The sequence below is a fragment of the Peromyscus leucopus genome, chromosome 4, assembly GCF_004664715.2.
Source record: "Peromyscus leucopus breed LL Stock chromosome 4, UCI_PerLeu_2.1, whole genome shotgun sequence".
Classification (NCBI taxonomy): domain Eukaryota; kingdom Metazoa; phylum Chordata; class Mammalia; order Rodentia; family Cricetidae; genus Peromyscus; species Peromyscus leucopus.
Window position 1 is genome coordinate 137,718,656 of NC_051066.1, and position 23,556 is coordinate 137,742,211.

Here is a 23,556-nt window from a genome sequence, read left to right on the forward strand (position 1 = left end):
GTTGAAGGTTTTCTTAAGATGTCCAAGCCCCAAAGGATAAGAACTTTGTGTTCTTCCTCTTGCTAGCACCCACACACAGCACAGTTAGCACTGAAGTCAGCCTTGAGTAAATATTTGGGGCCATTTAAATGATCTCCAAGAGGCTTAGTGAAAATTCCACAGGGTATGTATGCATAAACAGCTGCTAAAGAAATCACTAAAAAATTAAAATAAAAAAGAATGTATTCTGTACTCTCTTAGAGACTTAGTAAGTTTGATAAAGAAAAAAAATTATCTATTTTATCTCCTCAGTCTGACTTCAAAAGTTCACAAGAAACTTTTTATTTCAAAGCACTTCTTATATTTAAACATTATAAAAAGGAAGAGCAACCAACATTTTTTCCATCTTCCCATTAAGTCTGGAGCCATCTAAGCTCTGAGGGTGGCCATGGCAGCAAATGAAGAGAGAGGCCATTGATATGCAAATGAGGTCATTACCATTGGAGGCCACTCCCCAGAACCCAGTCTTAGTTCTTTCCAAGTCAAAGCCAATTTTACATAAAAAAATTGAATCTCCCAACTTGAAATTATTCTCCAAAGCTAAAATGCATAGAAATTAAACTATTAAAAAATTGAGTTTTCAATAGATATACCGCTGTTTTGAGGAGGAGAGAGTGACTGTCCTCTAACACTTAGGCTCTGTTCAGTTTGTGAAATGGTTTTTGGATTAAGGATGACCAATTTTGACCTTGGGCTGACCTCTATAGTTTTCCTGGACTATAGAAACATCAATCCATCAAAGTCAGTGCCATCAGAGAGATTACTACTATGTTCAACTTATAGTTATGGAAACTGAGATCCAGAGAAATCCTTGGGTAAATTTAAGACTTAGACAGTTTTTCTGTTTCAAGGATTTGTCTCTTTTCTCAACATGGTCTTTTTCCATTTTTTTTGCACACTCTGTGAGTGTGTGTGTGTGTGTGTGTATGTGAATGTACACTTGTGCACATGCATATGGGAGCCAGAAGTTGATGTTGGGAATCATCCTTGATTATTCTTCTGCCTTATTAACTGAGGCAGGATTGATCAGTCAAAGCCAGAGCTTGCCAATATGGCCAGTCTTCCTGGCCAGCTTGCTCTGATGGTTCTGTGTCTCTGCTCTCCTTGGCTGGAATTATAGATAGGTTGCTATGCCCACCTAGTATTCACATAAGCTTGTGAGATCTGAATTCTGGCCCTAGGTATTGTAGGGCAAGTCTTTTAACTACTGAGCCCTCTCCTCAGCCCAACATTGCTGAACCCTGCAAATCCAGGATTGGAGAGATTGCTCAGCAGTGAGGAGCACTTTGGTCTCAGTAGAGGGCTGTTTGGTTCCCAGCACCCACACATGGTAGCTATAACTCCAGTTCCAGGGGCTCTGGCCCCATCTTCTGATCTCTGAGGGCACCAGGTATGCACATGGTCCACATACTTAAACATAGGCAAAACACTCACACTCATAAAATAAAATAATCTTTTAAATTAAAACAAAATTCTTAAAAAAAAAATCCTCCAAATTTTGCTGTTCTTATTTGGATATGGAGTATTGCCTTTCCCCTTCCCAGAGGCTTGGGTATTATCAGATTGATGAGCTGGCTAGTTTTATGTCAACTTGATCCAAGCTAGAGTCATTTGAGAAGAGGGGGCCTCAGCTGAGAAAACTGTCCCACCAGAGTAGCCTGTATGTAACCTGTGGGGTATTTTTTTGACTGATGACTGATGTGTGGGAGGCTCCAGCTCATTGTGGGAGGTGCCGCCCTGGGCTTGGTGGTCCTGGATGGTGTAAGAAAGCAAGCTGAACAAGTCAGGAGGAGAAAGCCAACAAAGAGCTTTTTGTCATGGCCTTGGAGTTAGTTCCTGTCTTGACTTCCTGCCCTTACTCTCTCAGATGATGGACTGTAAGCTATAAGATAAAATAAGCTCTTTCCTCCCCTAATTGCTTTGGGTCATGGTGTTTTATCACAAGGATAGAAACCTAAGGAAGACAGTTGGCCTCTGGGTGGTGGCACTATTGGGAGATGTTGGACACTTTATGAGGTGGGACCCAGACGGAAGAGATAAGTCACTGAAGGAGAGTGGGTCCTTGGGGATATATCATCCCTGGCCCCTTCCTGTCAGTGATCTCTGCTTCCATTCCTTATCACATCCTCGCTCTGCCATGAAGTCCTGCCTAAGTACATGGGGCAAAGAAATTGTGGGTTGAACCCTCTGAAACACTGACCTCAAATAAATATTTCCCCTTTAAATTTTAGGCATTCTGTTATGGCAACCGTAAAACTGACCAGTGCAGCCATGATTGCTTTTAATGCAGAAACTCGCCTGGCCAGTGCTTCCTCATGTCCACACTTTGGTTTCTAAATTTCACAGGAGCTGTGAAATACATTTCTAATCTCACATAAGAGAGGCAAAGCAAACACCTTCCAGGAAAGTGGGGTGTTTTTCATCTGTCTTGCTGCCTAAATTTAGTTTCACATAAAAATCTCCAAGACGCTGTCAAATCACTCCAATGGCTGGATGCCAGGGTCAGAATTGATGACTTGAGAGGAAAGGGAGCAGGGAGTCTGTGATGATCTTGGGGAAATGGGATGTGGCTGCTGAAGCCCAGAGTTCAGCTGTTTGGAACCTCAGTTCTGGTCGCCATCCCCGCCTCCTGTTGCTGACAGATGATGGCCCCGTGGCTCCTGCACCTGCCCATATACCCTATGCCGCTTTGGACCTACAGCAATGAAGCCTTTGGATTAGACTGTCCTCTAATTCTGCTGACTCCTTTCTTTGTTGCAGGATGTTATGGTTAATCTTTGTTGTCAACTTGACTGGATTTTGGAATCAGCTAGGAGATACACCTCTGGGAGTGTCTGTAAGAACGTTTGACAGAAGTGTAACTAGAGAGGGAAGCTGTGTGCCCACACTAAGTAAGATGGGGAACAGGGGCAGGAAAGCCAGATGAACAACCACATTCATCTCTCTCTTGTTTCTTGATGTGGACAAAATGAGACCAGCTACCACAGGCTCCCACTGGCATGATGAACTATATCCCTTCAAACTCTGAGCTAAAAGAAGCCCTTCCATCCTGAAATTGCCTTGGTTAGGAGTTTTGTTACAGCAACAAGAAAAGTAATGTACACAGCCACTGTAGGAGGTATGTAGTAATTAAGACCATAGGTACCACTGCTCATTGACTCTTTGGTCTTTGATGAATGACCTTTCTGACCCTCAGTGACCCCACTTGTAATACTAGAACCTGAGGAGGAGGGGGAGGTTAACTATACACTGGTTACCATTTTGAGTTCAGGGAGACAGAATACCTATGTATACAAGTTATAAAAAGTGGATTGTTTTCTAAATGTAGAGAGACTGTCATTGCCAGGACGCTCCCTAAGATTCAGGAAAGCTGCTCAAGGTAGAGAGAATCTTTCCTGCATATGCTTCACTTAGCTTGAAATGGAGGGAACACCCTAGTTTAGCCCATTTTGTGTTTTATACTGCAGGGCAACAATATTTTGTTGGCATTGAAATGTATCATTTGTTGGGAGGAGTTGGACACAGCCCCAGTGGTCTGGGCCAGTTCTTCTGTGATCTGAGTGTGCTTAATTTCTAGCACTTTCCACAGTCAATCTTCCTTTTTCCTTTGGATGTTGATTTGAACCCAGGGCATGCTACCATTGAGAAACATTCCCCGACCCACAATTCTTGAGAATTACAAGTGAGAGGAGATAGAAATAAATTGGTTCAAGACTATACAGAGACCTGTGTTGCAAATTATTCATAGGATTCTTGTGATAATCAAATATGATACCATAATGCAAATACTTAACTCAGTGTTTGATGTAACAAAATAGTTACTATTAATTTTTAAGTATGTTAGGAAAAAACTATGTAAGATCTCTGTATGAAGATTAGGTACTACATGAGGGTGTTTAAGGATGCTTTGTGACAAAGTGCATCATGGGAAATGGTAGCTTAAGAAGTTGGGCAGACTCCTGTCTGAATAATGCCAGAAAGGCTTTGTAGGGAACAGAAAAACAGCTTTGTTTTTTATTGACATCCTGGCCAAGCTAGCTCTCTAATCCAAGTCTGACTATCCTTGGAACTGGTGAGTGACAATTAGTTTGTTCAAAGATCTATCAGGAAGACCACACCATAGAGCAACAGGTTGTTTAATCACACTAGAAAATGGCATTCAGCTTTGGGGTACCGCTTCTGATGGAGTGGAGAAAGGGCAATGGGAGAAGGTAGATGGAGAAGCACAAGCTTCAGGTATGATCAGGAGCTCAGTCCTTTTGTTATTTGACGTTCTTCTTCTGTATGTATGAGTGTTTTGTCTGTGCAACCACAGACAAATTCTGATGCCTGTAGAGGCCAGAAGAGGGCATTGAATCCCCTGGAAGTGGAGTTACAGAGAGTTGTGGGCTGCCATGTGGGTGCTGGGAATTGAACCTAGGTCCTCTGGAGGAGCAGCCAGTGATCTTAACTGTTGAGCCATCTCTCCAGCCCTGGAAGCCCATTCCTGACCTTGAACAGGTCATTTTTAGGCAACATAAGTTTAATGCTTATGGTTTTGGAGATTGGGAAATACAAGGCCAAGAGGCCAGTAGATTGGATATCTGATGAGGGCTTGCTTTTTACTCCAAAGATGGTGCTTTCTAGATGAATTCTCATTGAGTAGAAAGGGGTGAACAGCTCCCTTTAGTCTCTTTTGTAAAAATACTTAATGCCATTTTTGAGGGTAGAGCCTCATGATCTAATTAATCACCCTCCAAGACCCTACCCCACCCCCAACCAGCTTGGAGGTTAGAGTTTCAAATATTAATGGGGTGGGGTAAGTCTTCAGATTGTAATGGCTTCTATTTCCTCAAGAAGCTATGGAGGAGAATACATTGTCTCATCTTTTTCACCACCAGGAAAAAGTGGCTCTTCTCTCTTCAAAATTATTCGGATAGCATCTTCAGACCAATCACTGCTTCCTTTGGTACATGGCTTCTCTTCTAATTCTTCCTGTATCTCTCTTCTCAGGTTTGTTGTGATCATAGAGAGCCTACCAAGAACCCAAAGAAATATGATTTTGTGATCCTTCCCTTAATCTGCAAAGTCTCTCTTGCCCTGTGAGATATTAATTATGGGTTCAAGAGATTAGAATGTGGATGGATTTGGGGACAGTTTAGTCTACTGCATTTGACATGTTCCCTGCTTGGTCGTGCCAGTCTGCAGGTGGCCATTCTGGGGAGGAAGTGCTCTGCATCAGCCTCAGGAGGCTGAACACACAGCAGTAATGGCACGTACATTCAACTACAAACTCTGGAGTCAGGGCTGCTGTTGAGGGATGAATGTCTGGGAACTGTCTCCCATGGCCAGAAGCAGGATTCCGTCTCCTAGAATAATCTTGCTGCATTCCTAGCACCTCGAGCTGGGTCTCATAACCTAGGCTGTGTTGGCTCACATGTGTCCGGGCAGAACTGTTGCTTCCAGAGAAGGCCAAATGAGGGACTCGGTCTCTATGATTTTCTGTTTCTCATTCTCTTTGGAGCAAGGGTATGGGAGATGGGCCTTCTAAAAACGTCTAGAGGCAGGAGCCCTGGGAATGTTATGTCAGCCCAGAGAAATAATTAATAGTAATCCATTGCAATAACATAATCCATAGCGATACTATTCAGTAATTGTTAATTAAAATTTAATTCAACACATATGAAATTAAGTGTCATAAATATTTTAATGTAATATTTATCACAATTTAATAATTTATTTGTACTGAGTGCTATGTGCTTTTATTATTTTATTAACTAATTTATGTAACTTTAAAATAGTATGAGAAGATATGGTATGAAATGTAAGGTCCCTTTTCACCTAAGTCTCTCAGTTTCCCTTTTTCAGAAACGCTGTCTTCTGTATATTGTGCTGGAATTGTTCTTCAGTGCTATCATTTATTTAATTACTTACCTGTTTATTTATTAACACCAGGGGTGGGTTGAATATAGCACTATGGAGCTATATCCCAGCCCTTGCTTTTTTGAGACAGTTTTTCTACATAGCTCAGGCTGGTGCTGACCACTTGATTGTGTCTTGCCCAGGCTGGTCTTGAAGTCCTGGACATAAGTGATCCTCCACCTCAGCCTCTTGAGGTGACATATGTTACCTCTCTCAGCTTCTATCCTATATCCTCAGTGCCAGCAGACTTGCAGGACTGGGCCACGACACCAGCAGCTGTGTAGCTTCCTCCCTTTGAAGGCAGCCGTTCACTTTTCAGAGAAGCTTTCTGATAATACTGGGGCTACAAATTAGCACATTATTTTAGGCCATTTCTGGGCCATCATTTTATCCTCCCTTTAGCTATTTACTGCATGCAAATTTTCCACTCGATGCAAATTCCAATCGCTTTATGCAAATCATCTACTGTAAGTTCCTAAGCCCCGGCACCTGCATCAGACAGAATCAGATGATTTGGGCCTTAGAGTATTAAAGTGCAAACACTTAACTCAAGAAATCTCTTGGGGAAGAGTTGAGCATCAGCTAAGGGACAGGAGCTTCTGCAAATAGCCTGCTTCCCTTACAGGGTGTATTGAACCCTGCTGCTTCGCCACCGGTCTCCCCCAGCTACCTGTGAGCCCCTTCCAGGTGGTAATGACTATTTGGAGTAAATATTTTGATGTGAGTGGAATGATTAAGTCTCAGCTGGCTCTGCACAGAACTTGAAGGCAATTAGATTTCCCAGTCAGTGCAGGTGAGTATGCCATTGTGCCGGGCTAGGCTCAGCTAGGTGCTTTGAAAGCCTGTTTTTCTAAGGTAGACTTCCTGGAAGAGGAAGTGAAGTAGTGGCTTTTTCACCTTGGATAGACACTAAAATCATTCTGGAGCTTGAAAAACTATTCAGGCTGGTCTTACCTTCTCAGGTATTGAAGTTTGATCAATGGGGTATGCAGGATTTCTGTTCAGGCTGGTCTTACCTTCTCAGGTATTGAAGTTTCATCAATGGGGTATGCAGGGAGTGGAGTAGGTGTGACCTTGTTGGAGGAAGTGTGTTACTGGGGGCAGGCTTTGAGGTTTCAGATGCTCAAGCCAGGCCCAGTGTCACACTCTCTTCCTGCTGCCTGCTCATCCCAATGTAGAGTTCTCAGTTACCTCTCCAGCACCATGTCTGCCTGTGCTTTACCATGCTTCCTGCCATGATGATAATAGACTAAACCTCTGAACTGTAAGCCAGCCCCAATTAAATATTTCCTTATAAGAGTTGCTGTGGTCATGGCATCTATTTACCACAATAGAAACCCTAACTAAGTCGTCTTGGTTCCCTCTTTACATGCTATGTCTCCAAACACAGTCAGGCTGCAGCTCTGGAGGCTAGGACTTCAACTTGTGCATTGCGGGAGGATAATACAACATAATGCTGCCACATCTGAAGATTTCCTGGTGGCCCTTACTAATTCTGTCTCCCTTTCCACTCCACCCCATTTCTGATTTATTTTCCATCATAGTAGACTAGTTCATGCTTTTCATAGGATTGTCTACAAATGAAATTACACATCCTATATTCTTCTCTTGTCTGGCTGTTTTTTCTACTTAGCATCATTATTTTTAGATTCTTCTGTGCTGTTGGTATCAGTATTTTCCCTTCCCTTCCTCACAAAACCTCACCAACTGCCTAGGCTGGCCTTGAACTTATGACCCCTCTGCCTCAGCCTCTTGAGCACTAGGGTTACAGGTCTGTGCCTTCCCATTTGGCTCTTTGGAAATTCTTTTTTTTTCTTTCTCCCTAGCAGTGTTCCATTGTATGGGTATGCCACACACAGTTACCATTTACCTGCTAATACACTTCTGTGTCATTTCTAGTTTTGATTCTAGTGGACAAACTGGTTGTGAGCTGCCACATGGGTGCTGGGAATCGAACCCAGGTCCTCTGCATGAACCGCAAGTGCTCTTAACTACTGAGCCACCTCTCTAGCCCCCACACTTTTCAAGTTGTGGGATACATCTCACACGTTTTCTCTGAATTCACACTATAGTGTTACAAAAGCAGTCAATCTGATTTTTAGGTTGTGGGTAAGGGAATCAAAGCAAGGTGTAGCTACTATGCCATGTAGGAAGGAACTGGGGCTACCCACTTCCTGATTGCCTCCTGGGATGGGACTCCAAGTGGTCCCAGTAGATGTTATTCTTCCAGTGAATGACTAAATACAGGAGGAGGAGTGAGAGTGTTGCCTGTGGTTAACCAGTAGGTTCAGAAGCCAGGTTACCGAGCACACATCTTGTATTAAGTGCTTAGAAAAGGAGCACTAGCTTTGCCACTTGCTTCCAGAATGGAAGCCACAATGCCTGCAGTTGCCTCTGGTGTGATCAGAGGTGCGCTGGGACCTGCCAGTCAAGGAAGTGTTGAGGCTGGACCAATGGGTCGACCCTGGTTAGAGGCGTCAACCAAAACCAAGGGAGCAATAGACAGTTTCTGACTGAGTGCATTCCGGCCAGAGCATGGTGAGGATGCTTCGTGACTTCAAGTCCCTGAACAGTATGACCCAGCCTGAGTTTATACCTCTAATTCTGACTCCAAGCTCAGGTCTCAGGTCTCTGTCTCTTCACCCACTTTGATGGAAGGCTTTCTGTGGCCCCAAGGAGGTACAAGCAGGATATGGAGGGTGTGTATGTGTGCTTGTGTTGTGTGTGTGGTGTACTGTTAAACAGTAACCTGCTGTGGAGGTACATTATCTCCTCTGCTATATCTTAGGTGTGGGTGTCTGTGGACATCCATAATAAGCCTGAACTTTGCGAAAATACACCTTCGTGTAAGGAAAACCTTACCTGAGACATGGAACCTTGTATCCTTCTTTCTGTGTGCTAACCTAGGGTCCCATCATAGACCATTGCATCAGAGTGTCTGTGGACACATGGCAGGCAAGAATTCATAAACACTTTAAACTCTCATCTGTTCAGCCACACCCCCATGGGAAACAGCATTGGTCTCATTTGATTGATCGAAATTCTGGCTGGAAGTAAGGTCTACCAGGTGGAGTGTAGTAAAGACACATTGGGAGCTTCCTGCCTCTCAGTACAGCTGGATAGTCAGTCCTAGGACACCACTTACCTTGTCTCAGCTTCATTATTTTTGGTCCCAAGTCGGGGACCCTGTACATCAAAATCCTGCCTCTTAGGAGATTTTGCTGCTCCTCTGCAGGCAGAAGTTAGGGTACCTCCTCCTCTCCCCCAGGCTATACAGAGGCCCAGAACCTCCTGAGGGTCCCCACCAGGTAGACAGGAAGAACTTTCTGTAATCATGCTTTAACACAGGAGACCTGCCTGTTAGAGGAAGGGTTCTTAGCACTGAGTGGTTACTGTTACCGGGAGCGGAGGAGTGGTGGGTGGGGGTGGGGATGGGGTGGGAATCTGAGTGGGAGACATTAACAAGAGCCAGAGGGGATGATGGGTTTGGAACCCAAATACCAGAGAGTTCCAATCCAGGACTCTGCTTTGTTGTCATTGTGCTGGGTGTTAAACCCAAGGCCTTCCTTACACAGGCCAGGCAAGCAATCTACCACTGAGTGTATTCTCAGCCTCTCCAGGTTCTGCTTTTGTGTGACCCCATAGAAGTTTTTTCACCCCTCTGAGCTGAATGCTCCATATTTATAAGAGGAATGTTAACAGCAATAGCTTCCTTTTATATTTGTGAGGATGTCTTCAGATAATGGATATAAAATCTCTAGAACATGGCTGCACATAGTAGGGACTTACCTAACTTTAATTTTTTTCCTTCCTCTTTCTCTTTTCTTTGATTTTTTTTGGGGTGGGGCTTGGGCACAGATGATATAGGTTGTTATTTTTAGAACATTTGTTATTAAATAGTAAACAAGACACAAAGGACATAATCACAGAGAACCTGAAATGGGGACATTATTGATTTAATTCTTAAATGTTGGGAAAATTAGACTTCTGAAGGAACCTTTCAATCAAGCATATTGTGCAGTTCCAAAACCCACAGCAGCGGGAGAATATCGCCTGCTGCTCCATTCTACAGCACACATCTGTCCCAGCTGGATTGTTCCAGGGACATTGTTGAGTTCTCAGCTGGGGCTCACTCACTATGCCCCCAGCGAGTCCCACAGTTTCTTTCTTCTTGCTGCCTTTAGGGTGCGGCATCTGAGATCCTTGTAACAGGCCCAGTCCTCTTTATTCAGTGGAAGACCTCCGCAGGGATGGTTAAAAATTAAAACACTGACTCAAGGAAAGAAGGGAGGAAGGTTTTGGAGACGGAGAGCCTGGTACTCAGAATGAGCATGGTCCTATGCTTTCCATAGCATGGACACTGGCTCAAGGTTTGCTAAGAGCTGGCATGCTCTGTTGGAGTAGGAAGGGTCATTCTGTGAGACTAGCTCATGCTCCAGCAGCCCAGGTCTCAGGCCAGGGTTTCTCCAGGCTGCAGTTCTTTGCTAGACCCTGTTTTCCCTCCCTCTGCCCTCTACATTCTCCTCCTTCCTTCCTGCCCTCTTCTTGTCCTAAGCCTTAGCCCGTTACTAGACTGTCACTCTCATCCCACTCAGCCTTTCTCCAACACAGGGCTCTTAGTCTCCGAGCTGGATACACAAGCAATTTCTACCTACGGTTCCCTGCATCCCTTCTCCTCCCCAAGCCACAGGATCCTGGGGGTCAGGTCTTCTCCAGCTACGGGAGCCAGCTGCCCTTGACACCCTGATTCTAGCAGTTACTATTCACATGCACTCCCCCTGCCTCTTTGTCCTCTTGTGTTTAAGTGAAAGAAGCTAAGGCTTGGAAGGTAAAGGCCACCAACTATGGTCGCTGTTCTGGTGGGAGCTCTGCCTCAACTCCCCTCCCCCACCTCTGTCTCCCCAAACCCTGACCTGTCTCAAGTCCACCAAAACCACTCCTTTCCCAGAGATGCTCAAGACCACTCCCACAGGGTATTTAAACTGCACCCCAGAAAACAGACATGGGTTTTTTTTGGTCTCTCTTCCCTGTCCCTTCTCTGGGGACCAGAAAAATACTTGGGAGTGTTTTACCCATTAAAGCTGGGCTTTTTCTTAATTCAGTTTGATTTGGTCTGATTTGGACAGCTGCATCGGCAGAGAGGCTTATGGGGTGCAGAAACTTCTCAGTCACCAACTGTTGAACATCACTGAGTGAGAGCCAGAATACCAGACTCCAAAGCTAGCACACTACGTATAGTTTCAAAATGAGAATATTCCTATTTCTTTTTTTATTTTGAGGTGTGTATGTGCAATAGTGTGTGAGTGGATACATGTTCATGTACATTTTTTATGTGCTTGTATGTGTGCTGATGCCCATGGAGGCCAGAGGCCCACCTTGCTTTTTGAGACAGGGCCTCTCATTGATCTAGAGGCTTGCCTATTGGATTAGGCTGGTTGTCCAGTGAGACCCTGGAGTCCACCTGTCTCTACTTTTCCAGAGGTGAGATTATAAGTATGCACCACAGGAGTCAGTGTTTTTAATGTGGGTTTGGGGATTCAACTCAGGCCCTCATGCTTGTATAGAGAGCACTTTACGAAGTGAGCTATATCCCCATATCAGAATATTTCTGTTTCTAATTGGAACATATACCTCCTCCATTTTCATGAGTGTTAGGCCAACTTTAGGGTTTTTTTTTCCCTAGTACATGTAGGTGAAACATATTCTAAATGATATATTGTAAAGGGGAGTGAACCTGTTTTTGTTGGTTGAATATTCTTGAAGGGCACATTGTGCCCTTGAAGAATTGAAGGATTGAAGTCTTGGTCCACAGGGCAGCACTATTGGGAAGCAGTAGTCCCTTTGGCCTCAGGATTCACTAGACTGGATGCTAGGGGACCACAGGAGGATGCTTGGGAATTCTAAGGTTTTGGTCTCCCTCCCCCGACTGTCACTGGGCCCCAGCTTTCCACAAGGGACATACGTTAGCTGGGAAAGATGAATAAATTATTCATTTTTGTGTATATATGACCACATTGCCTGGATGTTGCTGTCGGTCCTCTCATATACGCTGATGCATCGTCACTTTCCTTGCCTGTCCACACTAGCCACTCCTGACCACCCAGAGAGGGGTTAGCAGCTCCTTGAAGACCGTGGGACACAGTACTTGTTGCCTTTGTAATCTCGTTACATGAAAGGGCAGGGAACACACTGCAACAAGGTTTACCCCTGCTTCATTCCCAGAATAATGTGTCTGTAAATGACTTAGAAGCAGATTGACATGTATTTGAAACGGAAAGGTCAAAGGCATCACAACTCAGAACATTCCCTCTGTTTAGTCAGGCCTGCCAGCTGTCATATCCTCTAACCCTCAGGAGAGGGTAGAAAGGTACCGATGCTTGTGGGCCATACAGGTGGAAGGGTCTTCTCTACTTTTCTCTGTGAACAGGACGTTTTTATTATCACCCTTAATTTACAGATGAAGAAACTGAGGCTTAGAAAATACACTGAGTATCTATGGCTGTAACTTCTTACCCTAACTAAGACTTGGGTGGATTAAAATGATAAGCAGTATTTCTGTTGTTTCTGAGTGCCAGGGATCTGTGGGTATAATAGCTGAGTGCTTCTGGGAAGCTCTGTGGTCTCTCTTGGAGTTGCAGTCAAGATGTTGGTTTGGGTTGTTGTCATCTGCAGGCTTACCCTAAGGCTGGGCCATTTGATTTCAAGATGGCGCCTACTCATAGCTGTTGGCTTGAAGCTTCAGTTCCTAGCTATGCAGAGCTCATAGTGGGGCTATGTCATTAGTGAGTTTGACTTCTACCAGTGCCAATGACCCATGGGAGACCATGGAGAAACCCTGTGCCTTCTTATTAACCACAGACCACCCCTTCTGCTCTACTCTAATGGTCAACTTTGTTCACTGTAAGTGGAATTATGATTAAATTTAGATTTTTAATCTCCTTTAACTCACCCATTTTCCTTCCAAGATTCTATTTTATGGAAATTCATACAAATATGTACAACATACATAATTATAAAAAGAAATGGAAATGCTTTTACAATAGGGAAGATTGGAGACAAATCTTGGATTAGTGAAATTGTATGTCATGATAATAGAATGTTATATAGCCCCCAAATAATAAGGTGAGCATATATGGAAAACTTTCCAAGAAACATTGTTGAACATGTGTGACATTGGTTGTTGAATGAGAGCTTGTGTGTAGTTCTACATATCTAGAAATATGCAGTTACATATAGCTATAAATATAGTTGTGTACACATTTAATTCATTTAAATACATGTATTTACTTTAATATAAAGGTAAAACACAACAAACTGAGGCTGGGGCTATGACTCAGTGGGTGAAGTACCTGCCGTGCAACTGTGAGGACTTGAGTTTGGATCCTCAGAACACACATAAAACCAGACACTGTAGAGTGTGTGGGTAATCGCTTATATTTTTAGTTGTGACCCTTGTTGCTACATGACTGCACATGTGCTATCCAGCAGCCAAGCAAGAGGCTTAGTTATCCCTTATGTCCTACGTAATCCGTGTGCTGTGTGATCATGTAATTTGTGTGCAGTGTGATCATGTAATCTGTGCACATGCGTGGTATAGCTATGTGAGCCCATACACGTATGTGCAGGGGGAATCCATAAATAGCTGGTCACAGACTCCTTCCCCCTCTCCTTCCCTTTCTTCCTCTCTCTCTCCCAGCACCGTCTTCCATAGGCCTAAGCACATTTCCTTCTGTTCCTTCTCTTGATAAACTCTTATAGTGGGTTTTGTTGTGCTTTTTCTCAAACAGTAAACAGCACCGCTTAATAAATAATGGCACCACTGCATAAAACTAACAAGCCTAGCCTTTAATGGTTGAGCCACCCCTCCACCCCTGTGTGTGGGTAATCTGAACACTTCTGTTTTGAGATAGGCAGAAGTATGAGAAGTGCTGGAAGTTTGGGGGCCAGCCAGCCTGGAGTACATAGCAGTGAACAGTAAGAGACCCTGTCGAAAAAGGTAAAAGGCGAGGACCAACACCCAAGTTTGTCCTCTAGCCTTCATCCGTGTACCGTGTCACATTTAGTGGCCCCTCCCATGCACATGTGTCCCACACTCACACATCAAGCTGTGTTAGCAATGATTATGTGTAAGATGCAGGACTTTGGAAAGGATGCAGCTACACTGGCCCCTTTATTATTTCTGTAAGTTCTTTTCATAACTAACAGTACAGTAAAATCAACCCAGACACATTGTTATTAACTCAGCTACTAGACATGATTTGTTTGCGGCCACTTCTCCACTAATGCATTTCTTTTCTGAAATTCCAGGAATCCAGTGGTTTCCACCCCCCCCTCTATACTTAGTTTCATATCTTCCTATTCTTGTCTAGTCTGAGTTTCTCATTTTTTTTCTTCCCTTTCACGACCTTGGTGTTTTTGAAGATTATAGGCCAGTCATTTTGTAGAATGACCCTCAATCTGGGCCTGTCAGGTGTTTCCTCACGATTAGAGGGAGATTATTCATTTCTATCAACACCACAGGGTGATGTCATGCCCTTCTTCAGACAGCTTATTATAAGCTGTCTTATAGTGTGGGGTGTCAGCGGGTAAATATAGGGTCGACTGGTCTTCTCTAGTCAAGTTACTATTTCTCTTCTAGTATTTAGGAAATCTTGCTTGCAACAATTATATATGGTGTTGTTTGCTTAGTAGTTATTTTCTATTTCCATTATTTCTTGCATATTTACTAGATGACTTTTTTCTGTAAAAATGAGCTATATACATTTCTGCCAATTTATTAAATGATTATTTATTTCTGTATGAAAAACAACCATGCTAAAAAGTCTATTCTTTATAACATTAATACAAGTAAAAAATCCTAATTTTTAAAAAGTTATTGTTTTTCAAAAAAGAATGAGTTGATCATATCTGGCAGAAGCTATAGCCCGATATGCAGGGAGAGGGAGCAGGATTCTCAGGTAGGAGTCTGTTTTGCGGGACAGACCAGACCCCGAGGCTCCTTGCAGCATGGGGATTCTTAATTTCATTTCACACCTGGTGAAAAGACTCAGAGAAGAGAATTTGGTGATTCGTGCTGAGGCCAGGGTTAGGATTGACATCCGGTTTCAAGGTCACGTGTCTTCCACTAGCCTACTTTAAACATCAGGGGGAGGTGAGCTTGAAGGCTCCTTTCATGTCTGAATTTCTGCACCTATGAAGTCTCCCAGCTGTGCTGAGCTCTGGCTCCATCCTCCCTTCTGCGGGCAGACTCAGGATGGAAACTCGCTGCCCACGGGCAGCCTGGGTTGCTTCCTTACCAATCCAGTCTGTCTGAACCTCAGAGATAAGGTTTTCTTTAAAGAGCCTTTCCGCTCTTGCCACCCTGAGCAGGGCTCCCTCCGACTGCAGTTCTTGCCTGCACATGATTTAATTCCTCTTCAGCACAAAGAGATGAGAAATCAATTGTGCGTGTGTACATGTAAATGTAAATGCGAGCGCAGTGCATGTTCCCTGTGTTGCATGGGGGTGGTGGTGGGGTAGGTGAAAAGGAGCCAGATAAAGACTCAGTATGAAGAGATGGGCAAGGCAAACTCCTTCGTTCCCAGCAATCAGCTCCTATCAGGCTTGGCAGTACAGTGTCTTGGGTGCCCATCTCCAGGTTTTGGAGAAAGAATTCAGTTGGTAAAGCGTTTGCTGTACAAGTATGGCGACCCAAACAGATCCCCAGGACCCATGTAAAGATCCAGTGTGGTGAAACATGCATGTAGAGGGCAGGGTACAAGAGGTCTCTGGGGCTTATGCTGGGTGGCTAGTCTTGTTGAATTATCGAAGACCAGGCACAGTGAGAGATCGTGTTTCAAAAATAAGGCGGAGATCAATAGAGGAAAACATCTAACATGGTGTCTCCATTGGCGGACAATGGAGGACTTGTGAATTGTGACCTTTTTCTAATCTGGGCCTGTGCACTGCATGCCAGGTAAAGCAGTGTGTGTTTTCTCTGGGAAGTACATTTCCCCCCCTTCAGTTTAATAGTATTATTTTGAGGCATAGTCTTGTTATGTAGCCTAGGCTGACATAAGATTAATAGTAATCCTCCTGCCTCAGTCTTGCAAGTGCTGGGATTACAGGTGTGTGCCACCAGGCCTGGCTGAAGCAGAGTTTTCTTGATAATAACAAGGTTACACAGTGTTGAATCCATGCTGAATTGGGGCATTGATTTTTATTTTATTTTTTTATTTTTATAAAGGTTGAGGAGTGAGTGGACCAGATTGTTAAGTAGCCCAATAGATATCCTTATTAAGATAAAATTGTGAATTTTCAGAAAAGCACTGTTCACATCCAGACAGCCAAAGGGATTGACTGATTCTCAAAAATGCCACAAGATGGCGCTGCTGCTGCTTCTCAGTCCTGATTATAGAGAAACTGCCTGTAGCTGCTTGAAGAGTTAGTCAAACGTTCTTTCTCTATAAGTTTGAAGTGATTACCCAGTGAACACCCTTCTTAAATAATCTTGAATTTTGACTGCTGGAGAGTTCCTCACAATGAGGCCTTTTGAAACACTCTCCAGTGGAAGGCTTGCCCATTTGGTCATGTTTGCCGAAGGCTGGGTCATCCTAAGAGAAGAAGAAATGGCTGGCTGGTCAAAGAACAAACTGCCCTTGAAATGCCAGCACGAAGAGTCTTTTTGCATCAGACTCTTGGTTATTCTCTCTAGCACAAGCCGGGCTGAAGAGGGCTTCCACATCTTGCCTGCTGTGTCTTCTTCCAGGTGTCTAACTGGCCTCTCAGTAGTTGTAACATTGAACTAGATTCCTCTTGGTGTGAGCTCTGCATGAAGGCCCCATAGGGGCTAGTATTTAGATACTATGGCCCAGGCATGAATGCATAAATCCATCTGTCCATTCCAAATGCATTGCACGCTTGCAGTGTTCCAGGTAGTATGCTAGGAGCTGGGAACATAGCAAATTCCATAGCCAGACATCTGGATTTGCACGTCTTTCTGGCTCCTGCTCTTTTCCACCTGGAATCTTGCCCAGGGTAGGGATTCCTTTCCTTTCAACTCCACCTTTGGTCTTTATGCTTGAATGGAGTCTCACAGTTTGATTATTTGAACTGTAGCTTTCTCGCTGCGTCTGGGAAAACCCTCAGGAACCCTGCCTGCCTCTGGTTACTTCCTCTGGTAGACAAACAAGCTGACCCGAGTCAGGGTGATTTACCAATTCCACTTGGGCCTGAGAGTGAAGATATTCCTGGGTGGACGGACTGTCACTCTAGAAACCAGGACTGATGGCTTCCCAAGATGGAGGCTTTCTACAATCTGACAGACCTGGGCAAACAGTGACGAGCTGGTCACCATGGCCAGTTCTCCCTCGCATCACCAACAAGCCTGGCCTCCTTGTCCTACTTCTCAATGTTTTTGAGGTCTGTGCTGCCACAGGCGCTCTTAGCAGCCTTTGCTTGTCCTATGCTGGCTGAATTTGGGGCTGACTGGTAGGGAGGCCCAGTGTGGGAAGGCATGGCTTAGCACGGAGTTCACCTTGGACAGGAGCAGCTGTACTCCTTAACCTCAGCTACTTTTATTGTAAAATAGGTGTAATTATTCCCACCTCACATTTGTTGAAAGGATCAAAGAGATCACGCATGCAAAGTGTCCGGTAGGAACCTAAGCCTGTGAGCGCAGTCAGGTATCATTAAACAACAACAAAAGTACACAGACTAAAACAGCAAGAGGAATTGAGAGCTGTAGAACCCAGGGCAGAGTCCCGGCGTGGAAGGGTGGAATGGTATGGGTGTGGCTGGAAAAAATGGTGTGGGTGGGGGCAGGACTCTGTGGCCTTCTCAGCTCCCTAAGGTGTACTAGATTTCACTTTGATGGTAGACAGGAATCCCTGAGGGATTTAATGACTTCATCAGTTTGGGTTTTAGAAGACTCGCCCCTCATCCCTAGCTGCTTTGTGGATGTAATGCTTCACAGTAGCTACTTAAAAATATCCCCCTTTTTGATGTAGTTCAGTTGGTAGAATGCTTATATAGCATGCACAAAGCCCTGAGTTCCATCCAGTGCCCCATAAACCAGGTGTGGTAGCATATGCCTATACTCCTAGCACAGTAGGACAGGTGTGGGGGAGTGCATGTGATCAAGATACATTGTATACCTGTATGGAATTGCCAAACAATAAATACAAATACTATTAAAATAGATACTCTCTCTTTCCTTGCGTTTCCCCCTTACAGCTCCCTCAATTCCTTCACCTACCTTTCCAGTAAACCTTTATTATCATCCAAGTCAGGGCTGAAGACTCTGACAGGAGATCAGGGTTTTCAGGGCGTGAGTCTCCAATAGATCCAGTCCTGGGCCAGTCAGGAAGATCCTGGCTGGGCTGTAGTCCACTGAGTCACAGGCTGCTAGCCACCTAGACCACAGTGACAGAACCAGGAAAGGCTGAGCAATCTGGCTCCAGAATTAGCCTCCTGGCATCCCTGAGTGGCTCTTTCTCTACGTCAGGTGAGCTCTGAGCATCTCCATTCTCTGTATTTTTGTGTTCCTTACATAGGTGCATTTGAGGGCTTAATACTTGTTCCTAGTGCTGAGAACTACAGATTTTGACTTTATTTCCATCTTATGTAGGACTCGCTGCCCATGCCCTGTCCTTGCAAATCCCTTTTCCTCGCTTCACTCAGGACTGCCAGTCTCTTGGGAAGGGTGTGTGTATGTGTGCTTTTGGTTGGGAGAAAGTTTGGGGAGGGGGGAACCTGGTAGGTACTACAGTACTTGGTAGAGCAAAATCAAGTTTGGACCAGGTCAATAGAAGGGGTCTTAGTATAGTCATGCTATATGAAATCCAATCTCTGAGAGTCAGCCTACCAGATGTGAGCCACAGGGGTCCTACCTAGATTTCCCTGCAGGACCATTTCTGGGGTACCTAGAAATCCCTTGTTTGGGGTTGAGAGAAGTTGTGGCTGGCTGTCAAAAGGGAGAGTAGGTGACTAGTTTAGGCAACACTGGGGAGTTTTGTGTATTGTTTTGTTGGTTCCCAGCATCTTTCCCTTGGAGTTGTTGCTGGAGTGATAATGGATGATGCCAAAATCCTTCTACCTAATTCATCTGCAAGGGACCCCTTTGTTTTTTGAGCCTAAGGAGAGGGTTTTGGGCTCAGCAGAGAGAGGTTCTGCCATGACTGTGGGACTGCAGGGTGATGTGGCAGCCAAGTGTGGCCCCTGGGATGGATAGCAGGGATCAGTGTCACTTTGAGATCAGGGATGAGGCCCAAAGAGATCAAGGGAGTGCTATTCAGGGTCCTCCCAGGGGAAGTAGAGGATCTGGGGTAGCCTGTGTTGAAGGAAAGAGAATGGACCACACAGTGAACACAGGCTTGCTCTTTCCACAGTGTCCCCATGTGCTATCTGTACCCACCCCTGCCAGGAGCCTTTGGACTCTGTATGGGCTGCACCCATGCAAGGCTGCTGTGTTCATATCTCTTAATCCATAGCTTTGCCCTTTGGCACACCCGGACTTATTCATCACTGGGGAAGCAGAAGTCAGTGTGCACCTCTCTGATTCCATGGTGAGGGTAGTTAACCTCTGAGAGTTTCCCATTTTCTGATCCTTAAATTCTTTAAAATTTTTTAGATAACAATGTTCCTGCATGTTTGCTTTAAGGATTAACCTAGACCAACACCACAATGTGTCTGGCTCAATGTTTGACTTACAGCGACTCTCCAGATTCTAGACCCCCTAAGTTCACAACTCCCAGGTTGGCCCCAACATCACATTTGGAATTATTTGCTCTCCAAAGCCCCTGCTCTGCCCTGAACAGCACTGCAAACTTTCTGTTTCCAAATTCACAGGTGTTGGTGAATGTTTCAGTGTTAGTAATAAATGGGTATAGACCTCATCTGTGGGAAATTCACATTGGCAATTGAATCCCAATGCCACAGAACAGAGTCAAGTTGAAGATGTTTGGGTCATTGTGTTCCATCCTTAGGCATGGATTAATGATGCTGTGGTAGTTTGAATGTAATCGGCCCCCATAATCTCATAGGGAGTGGCATTATTAGGAGGTGTGGCTTTGTTGGAGTAGGTATGGCCTTGTTGGAGGAAGTGCGTCATTGTGGGGCCGGATTTTGAGGTTTCTTATGCTCAGGCTACCACCCAGTGCTTTAGTTGACTTCTAGTTGCCTGAAAGATGTAGGACTCTCAGCTACTACTCAGCACCACATCTGCCTGCACACCGTCATGCTCCTCGTCATGATGTTAATGGACTGGGCCTCTGAAACTGTGAGACACCCCAGTTAAATGTTTCACTTTATTAGTTGCTGTGGTCATAGTGTCTCTTCACAGCAATAGAAACCCTAACTAAGACAGATGCTATCAGAAGGTCTTGTGGGAGTGGGCTGCTTCACTTCTCTTTTGCAACATGAGAGAGAATGCAGAGCTGTCCCTTTTGTCGTATGGGGATACAGAAAGGAGGCTCTCACTGGACAACAGGCGCTGGTTGGTACCTTGATCTCAATTCAACCTTCAATACTATGAGAGATTACTTTCTCCTTCTTATAAATGACCCAGTCTCCTGAATTCCCTTATAATATTAATAGCACCAAATGGACTAAGGCAACATATTACTCTGAGTATAATGAGCTTGCTTGCAGTCCCTCCTGGTTGCAGCAAAGATTCGATGTAGGTTAAATTAGAGAGCACGTACCACTGTTCTGCTTAAAAAGGCACAAAGCAGTTCCAGCTCTCCCCAGACAGCATTGACAGTCTTCAGTGTGGCATCTGTGGTCTGTCTGCTGTCTGCTCTCTCTCTCACCACCACTCTCCATCAACACACTTTCCCATGTACCCCACAACCATTTCAGGGTAGACTTGTGCTCAGCCTAGGATAGTGATCTACTTTATTTCCAAATGAGAACTCTCAGAGAGTTCAAAAAGTAACTAGTTCAGTTCTATATTCAAATTAAGTAACATTTGCCATCCCTTGAATTGCTGCCTTGTGTCAACTGCCCCTTCTGTCCCCCACTTCAGGCAGGCTCAGCCCTGCCAGCAGCTGTGGGTGGACATCCCAGCTGTCCTGGCTTGCTCCGATGCTAAGGTCTGTCTCCCTGGTGTGCGGTTGCTTTTCTTCAGCCACACTGACTAGTAGAACAGTTGAAGAGTCACGTACGTGTGTTTTTGCTTGCATCAACTGGTGAGAGGGTAGAAGTCAGTCTTTAGTGCCCCCAAGTTTTGAAAATTACAGATTTGACTCCACAATTCATAAAACTTGATAGCCTTCTTACTTTCATATTAAAAAGTTTTATTCCCATGCCTGCCTGCCACCTACCCTGAAACAATATTAAACGGGGATGTGGAGTGTGTGTGTGTGTGTGTGTGTGTGTGTGTGTGTGTGATCTGCTTTTGCCTTCCACCTTCTTTGTTTGGGAGTCTCTATTTTATTTTGTTAGCTGGTGTAAACATCATACTAGCTGGACTACAAGCTTCCAGGGACTCTCTTGTCTTGGCTCTCATCTCTCAGCAGGATCACAAGGATTACATATGTGTGTTATTACACCTGGCTTTATATGTTTTGGGAATCCCAAATCAGGTTCTCATACTTGTGCTTAAGCTAAACTCCCTGAGCTGTCTACCCAGCCCACAGTTGTGTATCTATATTTCTATATCAATCAATTTCATGTTGTTTTAAAATGGGGTTTGAATTTCTGGGCAAATCTCTTTGTTATCTGGGAAATAGTGGTGATAAAATCCACAAGCATCATAGCAATATTTGCACATGAACATGAGTGTTCACTGTACCAGTGTGTGCAATACTCAGTGAAATAGCAGAAACACCAGCCAATATTGACTATGTGGACTCTATAAGATCACAGCCAGTCAACTGAACACTGCTGAGAAGTCCGTATTTTGATATGGCAAGTTAGCATGTACATAGTTACATGTGAAATATGAATGCATAGTGCTATTCCTGTGGAAGAGATTATTCATATACATTTGTGGAAGCCTGGGCAGGGAGGAAACCCCAGAGATACTCACTAGCCCATAAAATGAATTAAGGGTTTGGAGGATACAGTAGAGAATGGACTTAAAAAAAACAGAGGACTTCCTCATTTAAGTCATAGTAAAAAGTGCTTTATAACAAGGGGTGGTGGCACAGGCCTTTAGTCTCAGTATTTGGGAGGCAGAGGCAGGCAGATCTCTGTGAGTGCAAGGCCAGCCTGGTCTATGTAGTTAGTTCCAAGACAGCCAGGGCTATGAAGAGAAACTTCATCTCCAAAAAAGTTATGCATGCATGTGTGTGTGTGTGTGTGTGTGTGTGTGTGTGTGTGTGTGTGTTAAATCAGAGAAAGTATTTAAAATGTTTGTGTTTTTTTTTTTTTTTTTTTTTTTTTTTGGGTGCAACAAAGCCTATTAGGAGAGGAAAACTCATTTCTTTTAATGCTTGAATTTTTAATGGAAAGCATGAAAATAAATACATAAAACACAAGAGTGGATGTCTCATAGTGGTTAGAAATAGATGAAAGGTAATCAAAGAAGAAAGCTGAAACTGAATGCATAGGATTAGCTTGGTTGCTCCTGCAGCTGGAGTCAGCAGTGTGCAATGGGAGGTCTAGTGTGTGTGTAGTCAGCCTCTGTGGGACAGTTTGGATCTCAGAACACGTGGAAAGACCAATTAAGTCTTTGAATTTGGGGACTATATAGTTTAGTTCAAGTTTTGTTTTGATTTGTTGTGCAAGAGATAATTTGATTTAGGGGGTTTATCTTTGTGTGCATGTCAATTTTATTAGATTTACCAAACTATTTGGAAAACCTGTTATAGGTTGTCTTTATTTCTTAAAAAGTTTCAAACTTACATTTATGTATGTATGTATGTATGTATGTACGTATGTACGTATGTAGGTATGTGCATGTATGTGTATGAACACATACATACCATACATGGGTGTGGTGGGCAGAGGACAATTTGCAGGAGTGGGTTGTAGGAATTGAACTCAGATCACCGACTTGGTAACAATCACCTTTGATTACTGAGCCATCTCACCAGCCCAGTTTTTACTTCTTAAGTTTTGATTTTAGAGTTAATGTTTGCAAATAATTCATGGGTACATAAAAAGAATATGCTTTAAAAAGAGGATGTGGTGTTTGAATCTTATTGGGCTGACCTTATACATTTTATTAATCGGGTCTTGTGCATTCTTGCTTGTTGTTAGTTCCAATATTCTTGCCTGGGATAAGAACTATGTGTAGTTTTGAAAAAGCTTCTTGTATTACAAGAGGTTTTTTTTTTTTTTTTTTTTTTTTTTTTTTTTTTTTTTTTTTGGTTTTTTCGAGACAGGGTTTCTCCGTGTGTAGTTTTGCGCCTTTCCTGGAACTCACTTGGTAGCCCAGGCTGGCCTCGAACTCACAGAGATCCGCCTGCCTCTGCCTCCCGAGTGCTGGGATTAAAGGCATGTGCCACCACCACCTGGCAAGAATTTTTATACTATACAATTTGATGACCCACACTGTATAATGATCAAAGAGTCAGTGTCTTTGGATGTTTGTGCTGTAAACTTTTAGTATAATCGGCCCTACTCTCCCAGTAGAGTGCTTTCTTACTTTAATTAAAGCTTGATATTACTACAGCAATCATCAGCTTCTTT